Source organism: Nelumbo lutea, chromosome 1 (assembly GCF_056320005.1).
Source record: "Nelumbo lutea isolate HS-2025 chromosome 1, American lotus-T2T, whole genome shotgun sequence".
Taxonomy (NCBI): domain Eukaryota; kingdom Viridiplantae; phylum Streptophyta; class Magnoliopsida; order Proteales; family Nelumbonaceae; genus Nelumbo; species Nelumbo lutea.
In genome coordinates, this window is record NC_142684.1 from 9,365,974 (window position 1) to 9,376,950 (window position 10,977).

Here is a 10,977-nt window from a genome sequence, read left to right on the forward strand (position 1 = left end):
GTCCGAAGGGAGAAGAAAAAGGGATACCAACCCCGCTGCAGCACAATCGCTCTCATCGTTCGTGTTCTTGAAGGGGCTGTCAACGCTTCGGGTCCACCCGACTGGCCCGAGTAGACCCAACCATTTATAAAGGATCCGGTTCCATGATTATGTTGAAATAAATGATTGGGTCGGTTTCGGTTCTCGCCCCTCCCGAATCGATTCATTCCCAAAACCGATTATTTTGTTAGCCTCATATGTTATTTCCTTCCTTTTCTTATAATTTTTCTCTTATCATAAGTTTAAAGTGTCGAATCTGATAGATAGATAAATAAAGGTGTTTAACGTTTTAACATATAAGTAACTTACTATTTTTCTATCAATTTTATTAACGATATATGATTAAAGTTTAAATTTTAGTTTGCGATTTAAATAAGAAAAGTGGTCTTTTTAGCTTAAATGGTTTTGTTTCAAACCTATGTTATTGTTTCAACGTGTATTTTAGGTTAAAATGGACGGTTTTGGGTCTAAGATTTTGTCCCAATTAATGATCTGTTCGGGAGTGCTTCTACCTAGAACGTACTCGGATCCCACCCGTTGACAGCCCTATCTTGAATGGCAGCCAATTTCCGGTCGAGCCACCACTCAAAGCTTGATGACAAATAGTCAGTCACTTATCTGAAGGAATTAAAAGAAAATGGAAGTCCATTGAGCAAGGGATGTGTCTTGTATACTTACATTGTTATCGGAAACCGGAAACAATAGTATGGAGCGATTGTCGGAAAGCCCTCCCCAAAAGTAGCAACGCCTCGAGCAATCCAAACCAACAAATATAACCGGAGCAAATTAGTAAGCCATACACCCAAAAGAGGACACAGAATGAAGCGGAGAGTTGAGAAGCTTACACCGAAGATTGCACCAGCTTCCTTATAGTAAAGCCGTGAGAGCTTCCACAGCTTGCCTGCAAATCGAGCATTCTCCGTTCCTGCCCAGAGGAACCAAAGATATTACTCCACAACCGGCAAAGTTATATTCCAAAAGTGTTAAAATATAGGAATGCAGACATTCTACAACAATCACATGCCTGTGCCGCTTCCGAATCCGTATCACTTCCGAATCTCCTTTCCGTACCCACGCCATTCACCTGTCAAGAATATCTAATCAGAAACAGGCGGAGAAATAAAATGTCTAAGAGTGAATAAAGAGGTTAAAGTTGCTCATTCTGGACTCCAGCGTAAGAGAGGCTTTGGCTGATCACTGCTGCAATTCGAACGTTTGAATCATCTCCGCCGATGCAATCTCCTGAAAGTGGCAATGCGTGAATGTGTCAGTCATGAGGATTATTAATAAATTAATTAAAGTTACAAGCAAAACAACAGCAATTGAGCAGTTAGTAACCCACACACCCACGACAACATCAAGTCATTTATCCCACGGAATTAAAAGGAAACGGAACTGAAGAAAGCTTGGGATGTTTCCTATACTTTCATTGATATCGAAAACCGGGAACGTAGCAAAGCCTCGAGCAATCTAAACTACGCATGTAACCAAAGCAAAATAGTATCCCACACACCCAAACGAGAACTCCGGATGAAGTTGAGAATTGAGAAGCTTACACCGAAGAGTTGATCGGCTTCGTTATAGTATTGCCGCGAGAGGTTGCGCATCTTGCCCGCAAGTCGAGCATTCTCCGTGCCTGCACCCATAAGAACCAAGGATATTATGGTCACCTCCACAACTGGCAAGCCATATATTCCAAAAATGTTCAAATTTAGGGATGCGGACATTCTACAACGAGCGCATACCCATGCCGCTTCCGAAACCGTTTCACTTCCGAGCCTTCTTTCTGCGCCCACGCCATTCACCTGCGAAAAATATCTAATTAGAAATAGGTGGAAAGAAAAAAGTTTACGAGTGTATACAGAAGAAATGGGTTAGAGTGGCCCATTCTGGACTCCAGCGTATGCGACGCCGTGGCTGTTCATTGTTACAATTCGAACGCTTGAATCGGCTCCGCGGATGCAATTTCCTGGAAGCGGCAATGCATGAAAATGTCGGTGATGAGGATTATTAACAAATTCAGAAAAATAACAAGCACAACAATGGTAATAGAGCAATTATTAACCCACACACCCACAAGAAACATCCATTCAGTTATCCTACGGAGTCAAAAGAAAACAAAACTGAATTAAGCACGGGAAGTTTCCTATACTTACATTGATATCGAAACCGGGAACAATGGCAAGGCACAGGAGCTAGTACGCCGATCGCCAAAAGTAGCAACGCCTCGAGAATTCAAAAACTACGCATATAACCAATCAAATTTAGTAACCCATACATCCAAACAAGAACACCAAATGAAGCTGAGAATTAAGAAGCTTACACCGAGGAGTTGATCAGCTTCCTTACAGTTTCTTCGCGAGAGGTTGCGTATCTTGCCCGTGAGTCGGGCATTCTTCGTGCCTGCTCCCATAAGACCCAAGGATATTATAGCCACTGCCACGACCGGCAAACCTTGTCTTCCGAAAATGATATAATTTAGGTATGCAGACATTGTACGAAAAACACATACCTGCGCAGCTTCCGCATCCGTATCCCTTCCGAGTCTCCTTTGCGCTCACGCCCTACACCTGTCAATAATATCAAATCAGAAACAGGTGGACAAGGAATAGTTTAGAAGTGAATATAGAAAAAATGGGTTAGAGTGGCTTATTTTGGACTCCAGCGTATGCAAAGCCTCGGCGGACTGCTACTCAAATTCGAACGCTTGAATCAGCTCCCACGACGCAGTCTCATTGGAGTGGCAATGCCTGTAGAAGCCAAGGGGAGTATTAGAAAATTGAAAAACGTTACAAGCACAAAAACGGCAATAAAGCAACATAAGCCCTTATAAAAAGTTTAAACAGATACAAGCGATGTTGGCTTACACTATCGCAGCCATTATGACACGGCAGTTGACAATGCGAACCCATTAGAACGTTCCTGCAATGACACGGCAGAAATTGCATTAGCAGAATCTATTAATTCGTGCGAATCCAAAATCAACTTCGCAGGACAACATCATATGCTTCAATAACAAAGGTACGAACAACGAGTGCGGTATTGAAAGGTCCTTACCTCGAAGTACAGGTCCGAAGGGAGAAGAAAAAGGGATACCAACCCCGCTGCAGCACAATCGCTCTCATCGTTCGTGTTCTTGAAGGGGCTGTCAACGCTTCGGGTCCACCCGACTGGCCCGAGTAGACCCAACCATTTATAAAGGATCCGGTTCCATGATTATGTTGAAATAAATGATTGGGTCGGTTTCGGTTCTCGCCCCTCCCGAATCGATTCATTCCCAAAACCGATTATTTTGTTAGCCTCATATGTTATTTCCTTCCTTTTCTTATAATTTTTCTCTTATCATAAGTTTAAAGTGTCGAATCTGATAGATAGATAAATAAAGGTGTTTAACGTTTTAACATATAAGTAACTTACTATTTTTCTATCAATTTTATTAACGATATATGATTAAAGTTTAAATTTTAGTTTGCGATTTAAATAAGAAAAGTGGTCTTTTTAGCTTAAATGGTTTTGTTTCAAACCTATGTTATTGTTTCAACGTGTATTTTAGGTTAAAATGGACGGTTTTGGGTCTAAGATTTTGTCCCAATTAATGATCTGTTCGGGAGTGCTTCTACCTAGAACGTACTCGGATCCCACCCGTTGACAGCCCTATCTTGAATGGCAGCCAATTTCCGGTCGAGCCACCACTCAAAGCTTGATGACAAATAGTCAGTCACTTATCTGAAGGAATTAAAAGAAAATGGAAGTCCATTGAGCAAGGGATGTGTCTTGTATACTTACATTGTTATCGGAAACCGGAAACAATAGTATGGAGCGATTGTCGGAAAGCCCTCCCCAAAAGTAGCAACGCCTCGAGCAATCCAAACCAACAAATATAACCGGAGCAAATTAGTAAGCCATACACCCAAAAGAGGACACAGAATGAAGCGGAGAGTTGAGAAGCTTACACCGAAGATTGCACCAGCTTCCTTATAGTAAAGCCGTGAGAGCTTCCACAGCTTGCCTGCAAATCGAGCATTCTCCGTTCCTGCCCAGAGGAACCAAAGATATTACTCCACAACCGGCAAAGTTATATTCCAAAAGTGTTAAAATATAGGAATGCAGACATTCTACAACAATCACATGCCTGTGCCGCTTCCGAATCCGTATCACTTCCGAATCTCCTTTCCGTACCCACGCCATTCACCTGTCAAGAATATCTAATCAGAAACAGGCGGAGAAATAAAATGTCTAAGAGTGAATAAAGAGGTTAAAGTTGCTCATTCTGGACTCCAGCGTAAGAGAGGCTTTGGCTGATCACTGCTGCAATTCGAACGTTTGAATCATCTCCGCCGATGCAATCTCCTGAAAGTGGCAATGCGTGAATGTGTCAGTCATGAGGATTATTAATAAATTAATTAAAGTTACAAGCAAAACAACAGCAATTGAGCAGTTAGTAACCCACACACCCACGACAACATCAAGTCATTTATCCCACGGAATTAAAAGGAAACGGAACTGAAGAAAGCTTGGGATGTTTCCTATACTTTCATTGATATCGAAAACCGGGAACGTAGCAAAGCCTCGAGCAATCTAAACTACGCATGTAACCAAAGCAAAATAGTAACCCACACACCCAAACGAGAACTCCGGATGAAGTTGAGAATTGAGAAGCTTACACCGAAGAGTTGATCGGCTTCGTTATAGTATTGCCGCGAGAGGTTGCGCATCTTGCCCGCAAGTCGAGCATTCTCCGTGCCTGCACCCATAAGAACCAAGGATATTATGGTCACCTCCACAACTGGCAAGCCATATATTCCAAAAATGTTCAAATTTAGGGATGCGGACATTCTACAACGAGCGCATACCCATGCCGCTTCCGAAACCGTTTCACTTCCGAGCCTTCTTTCTGCGCCCACGCCATTCACCTGCGAAAAATATCTAATTAGAAATAGGTGGAAAGAAAAAAGTTTACGAGTGTATACAGAAGAAATGGGTTAGAGTGGCCCATTCTGGACTCCAGCGTATGCGACGCCGTGGCTGTTCATTGTTACAATTCGAACGCTTGAATCGGCTCCGCGGATGCAATTTCCTGGAAGCGGCAATGCATGAAAATGTCGGTGATGAGGATTATTAACAAATTCAGAAAAATAACAAGCACAACAATGGTAATAGAGCAATTATTAACCCACACACCCACAAGAAACATCCATTCAGTTATCCTACGGAGTCAAAAGAAAACAAAACTGAATTAAGCACGGGAAGTTTCCTATACTTACATTGATATCGAAACCGGGAACAATGGTAAGGCACAGGAGCTAGTACGCCGATCGCCAAAAGTAGCAACGCCTCGAGAATTCAAAAACTACGCATATAACCAATCAAATTTAGTAACCCATACATCCAAACAAGAACACCAAATGAAGCTGAGAATTAAGAAGCTTACACCGAGGAGTTGATCAGCTTCCTTACAGTTTCTTCGCGAGAGGTTGCGTATCTTGCCCGTGAGTCGGGCATTCTTCGTGCCTGCTCCCATAAGACCCAAGGATATTATAGCCACTGCCACGACCGGCAAACCTTGTCTTCCGAAAATGATATAATTTAGGTATGCAGACATTGTACGAAAAACACATACCTGCGCAGCTTCCGCATCCGTATCCCTTCCGAGTCTCCTTTGCGCTCACGCCCTACACCTGTCAATAATATCAAATCAGAAACAGGTGGACAAGGAATAGTTTAGAAGTGAATATAGAAAAAATGGGTTAGAGTGGCTTATTTTGGACTCCAGCGTATGCAAAGCCTCGGCGGACTGCTACTCAAATTCGAACGCTTGAATCAGCTCCCACGACGCAGTCTCATTGGAGTGGCAATGCCTGTAGAAGCCAAGGGGAGTATTAGAAAATTGAAAAACGTTACAAGCACAAAAACGGCAATAAAGCAACATAAGCCCTTATAAAAAGTTTAAACAGATACAAGCGATGTTGGCTTACACTATCGCAACCATTATGACACGGCAGTTGACAATGCGAACCCATTAGAACGTTCCTGCAATGACACGGCAGAAATTGCATTAGCAGAATCTATTAATTCGTGCGAATCCAAAATCAACTTCGCAGGACAACATCATATGCTTCAATAACAAAGGTACGAACAACGAGTGCGGTATTGAAAGGTCCTTACCTCGAAGTACAGGTCCGAAGGGAGAAGAAAAAGGGATACCAACCCCGCTGCAGCACAATCGCTCTCATCGTTCGTGTTCTTGAAGGGGCTGTCAACGCTTCGGGTCCACCCGACTGGCCCGAGTAGACCCAACCATTTATAAAGGATCCGGTTCCATGATTATGTTGAAATAAATGATTGGGTCGGTTTCGGTTCTCGCCCCTCCCGAATCGATTCATTCCCAAAACCGATTATTTTGTTAGCCTCATATGTTATTTCCTTCCTTTTCTTATAATTTTTCTCTTATCATAAGTTTAAAGTGTCGAATCTGATAGATAGATAAATAAAGGTGTTTAACGTTTTAACATATAAGTAACTTACTATTTTTCTATCAATTTTATTAACGATATATGATTAAAGTTTAAATTTTAGTTCGCGATTTAAATAAGAAAAGTGGTCTTTTTAGCTTAAATGGTTTTGTTTCAAACCTATGTTATTGTTTCAACGTGTATTTTAGGTTAAAATGGACGGTTTTGGGTCTAAGATTTTGTCCCAATTAATGATCTGTTCGGGAGTGCTTCTACCTAGAACGTACTCGGATCCCACCCGTTGACAGCCCTATCTTGAATGGCAGCCAATTTCCGGTCGAGCCACCACTCAAAGCTTGATGACAAATAGTCAGTCACTTATCTGAAGGAATTAAAAGAAAATGGAAGTCCATTGAGCAAGGGATGTGTCTTGTATACTTACATTGTTATCGGAAACCGGAAACAATAGTATGGAGCGATAGTCGGAAAGCCCTCCCCAAAAGTAGCAACGCCTCGAGCAATCCAAACCAACAAATATAACCGGAGCAAATTAGTAAGCCATACACCCAAAAGAGGACACAGAATGAAGCGGAGAGTTGAGAAGCTTACACCGAAGATTGCACCAGCTTCCTTATAGTAAAGCCGTGAGAGCTTCCACAGCTTGCCTGCAAATCGAGCATTCTCCGTTCCTGCCCAGAGGAACCAAAGATATTACTCCACAACCGGCAAAGTTATATTCCAAAAGTGTTAAAATATAGGAATGCAGACATTCTACAACAATCACATGCCTGTGCCGCTTCCGAATCCGTATCACTTCCGAATCTCCTTTCCGTACCCACGCCATTCACCTGTCAAGAATATCTAATCAGAAACAGGCGGAGAAATAAAATGTCTAAGAGTGAATAAAGAGGTTAAAGTTGCTCATTCTGGACTCCAGCGTAAGAGAGGCTTTGGCTGATCACTGCTGCAATTCGAACGTTTGAATCATCTCCGCCGATGCAATCTCCTGAAAGTGGCAATGCGTGAATGTGTCAGTCATGAGGATTATTAATAAATTAATTAAAGTTACAAGCAAAACAACAGCAATTGAGCAGTTAGTAACCCACACACCCACGACAACATCAAGTCATTTATCCCACGGAATTAAAAGGAAACGGAACTGAAGAAAGCTTGGGATGTTTCCTATACTTTCATTGATATCGAAAACCGGGAACGTAGCAAAGCCTCGAGCAATCTAAACTACGCATGTAACCAAAGCAAAATAGTAACCCACACACCCAAACGAGAACTCCGGATGAAGTTGAGAATTGAGAAGCTTACACCGAAGAGTTGATCGGCTTCGTTATAGTATTGCCGCGAGAGGTTGCGCATCTTGCCCGCAAGTCGAGCATTCTCCGTGCCTGCACCCATAAGAACCAAGGATATTATGGTCACCTCCACAACTGGCAAGCCATATATTCCAAAAATGTTCAAATTTAGGGATGCGGACATTCTACAACGAGCGCATACCCATGCCGCTTCCGAAACCGTTTCACTTCCGAGCCTTCTTTCTGCGCCCACGCCATTCACCTGCGAAAAATATCTAATTAGAAATAGGTGGAAAGAAAAAAGTTTACGAGTGTATACAGAAGAAATGGGTTAGAGTGGCCCATTCTGGACTCCAGCGTATGCGACGCCGTGGCTGTTCATTGTTACAATTCGAACGCTTGAATCGGCTCCGCGGATGCAATTTCCTGGAAGCGGCAATGCATGAAAATGTCGGTGATGAGGATTATTAACAAATTCAGAAAAATAACAAGCACAACAATGGTAATAGAGCAATTATTAACCCACACACCCACAAGAAACATCCATTCAGTTATCCTACGGAGTCAAAAGAAAACAAAACTGAATTAAGCACGGGAAGTTTCCTATACTTACATTGATATCGAAACCGGGAACAATGGTAAGGCACAGGAGCTAGTACGCCGATCGCCAAAAGTAGCAACGCCTCGAGAATTCAAAAACTACGCATATAACCAATCAAATTTAGTAACCCATACATCCAAACAAGAACACCAAATGAAGCTGAGAATTAAGAAGCTTACACCGAGGAGTTGATCAGCTTCCTTACAGTTTCTTCGCGAGAGGTTGCGTATCTTGCCCGTGAGTCGGGCATTCTTCGTGCCTGCTCCCATAAGACCCAAGGATATTATAGCCACTGCCACGACCGGCAAACCTTGTCTTCCGAAAATGATATAATTTAGGTATGCAGACATTGTACGAAAAACACATACCTGCGCAGCTTCCGCATCCGTATCCCTTCCGAGTCTCCTTTGCGCTCACGCCCTACACCTGTCAATAGTATCAAATCAGAAACAGGTGGACAAGGAATAGTTTAGAAGTGAATATAGAAAAAATGGGTTAGAGTGGCTTATTTTGGACTCCAGCGTATGCAAAGCCTCGGCGGACTGCTACTCAAATTCGAACGCTTGAATCAGCTCCCACGACGCAGTCTCATTGGAGTGGCAATGCCTGTAGAAGCCAAGGGGAGTATTAGAAAATTGAAAAACGTTACAAGCACAAAAACGGCAATAAAGCAACATAAGCCCTTATAAAAAGTTTAAACAGATACAAGCGATGTTGGCTTACACTATCGCAACCATTATGACACGGCAGTTGACAATGCGAACCCATTAGAACGTTCCTGCAATGACACGGCAGAAATTGCATTAGCAGAATCTATTAATTCGTGCGAATCCAAAATCAACTTCGCAGGACAACATCATATGCTTCAATAACAAAGGTACGAACAACGAGTGCGGTATTGAAAGGTCCTTACCTCGAAGTACAGGTCCGAAGGGAGAAGAAAAAGGGATACCAACCCCGCTGCAGCACAATCGCTCTCATCGTTCGTGTTCTTGAAGGGGCTGTCAACGCTTCGGGTCCACCCGACTGGCCCGAGTAGACCCAACCATTTATAAAGGATCCGGTTCCATGATTATGTTGAAATAAATGATTGGGTCGGTTTCGGTTCTCGCCCCTCCCGAATCGATTCATTCCCAAAACCGATTATTTTGTTAGCCTCATATGTTATTTCCTTCCTTTTCTTATAATTTTTCTCTTATCATAAGTTTAAAGTGTCGAATCTGATAGATAGATAAATAAAGGTGTTTAACGTTTTAACATATAAGTAACTTACTATTTTTCTATCAATTTTATTAACGATATATGATTAAAGTTTAAATTTTAGTTCGCGATTTAAATAAGAAAAGTGGTCTTTTTAGCTTAAATGGTTTTGTTTCAAACCTATGTTATTGTTTCAACGTGTATTTTAGGTTAAAATGGACGGTTTTGGGTCTAAGATTTTGTCCCAATTAATGATCTGTTCGGGAGTGCTTCTACCTAGAACGTACTCGGATCCCACCCGTTGACAGCCCTATCTTGAATGGCAGCCAATTTCCGGTCGAGCCACCACTCAAAGCTTGATGACAAATAGTCAGTCACTTATCTGAAGGAATTAAAAGAAAATGGAAGTCCATTGAGCAAGGGATGTGTCTTGTATACTTACATTGTTATCGGAAACCGGAAACAATAGTATGGAGCGATAGTCGGAAAGCCCTCCCCAAAAGTAGCAACGCCTCGAGCAATCCAAACCAACAAATATAACCGGAGCAAATTAGTAAGCCATACACCCAAAAGAGGACACAGAATGAAGCGGAGAGTTGAGAAGCTTACACCGAAGATTGCACCAGCTTCCTTATAGTAAAGCCGTGAGAGCTTCCACAGCTTGCCTGCAAATCGAGCATTCTCCGTTCCTGCCCAGAGGAACCAAAGATATTACTCCACAACCGGCAAAGTTATATTCCAAAAGTGTTAAAATATAGGAATGCAGACATTCTACAACAATCACATGCCTGTGCCGCTTCCGAATCCGTATCACTTCCGAATCTCCTTTCCGTACCCACGCCATTCACCTGTCAAGAATATCTAATCAGAAACAGGCGGAGAAATAAAAAGTCTAAGAGTGAATAAAGAGGTTAAAGTTGCTCATTCTGGACTCCAGCGTAAGAGAGGCTTTGGCTGATCACTGCTGCAATTCGAACGTTTGAATCATCTCCGCCGATGCAATCTCCTGAAAGTGGCAATGCGTGAATGTGTCAGTCATGAGGATTATTAATAAATTAATTAAAGTTACAAGCAAAACAACAGCAATTGAGCAGTTAGTAACCCACACACCCACGACAACATCAAGTCATTTATCCCACGGAATTAAAAGGAAACGGAACTGAAGAAAGCTTGGGATGTTTCCTATACTTTCATTGATATCGAAAACCGGGAACGTAGCAAAGCCTCGAGCAATCTAAACTACGCATGTAACCAAAGCAAAATAGTAACCCACACACCCAAACGAGAACTCCGGATGAAGTTGAGAATTGAGAAGCTTACACCGAAGAGTTGATCGGCTTCGTTATAGTATTGCCGCGAGAGGTTGCGCATCTTGCCC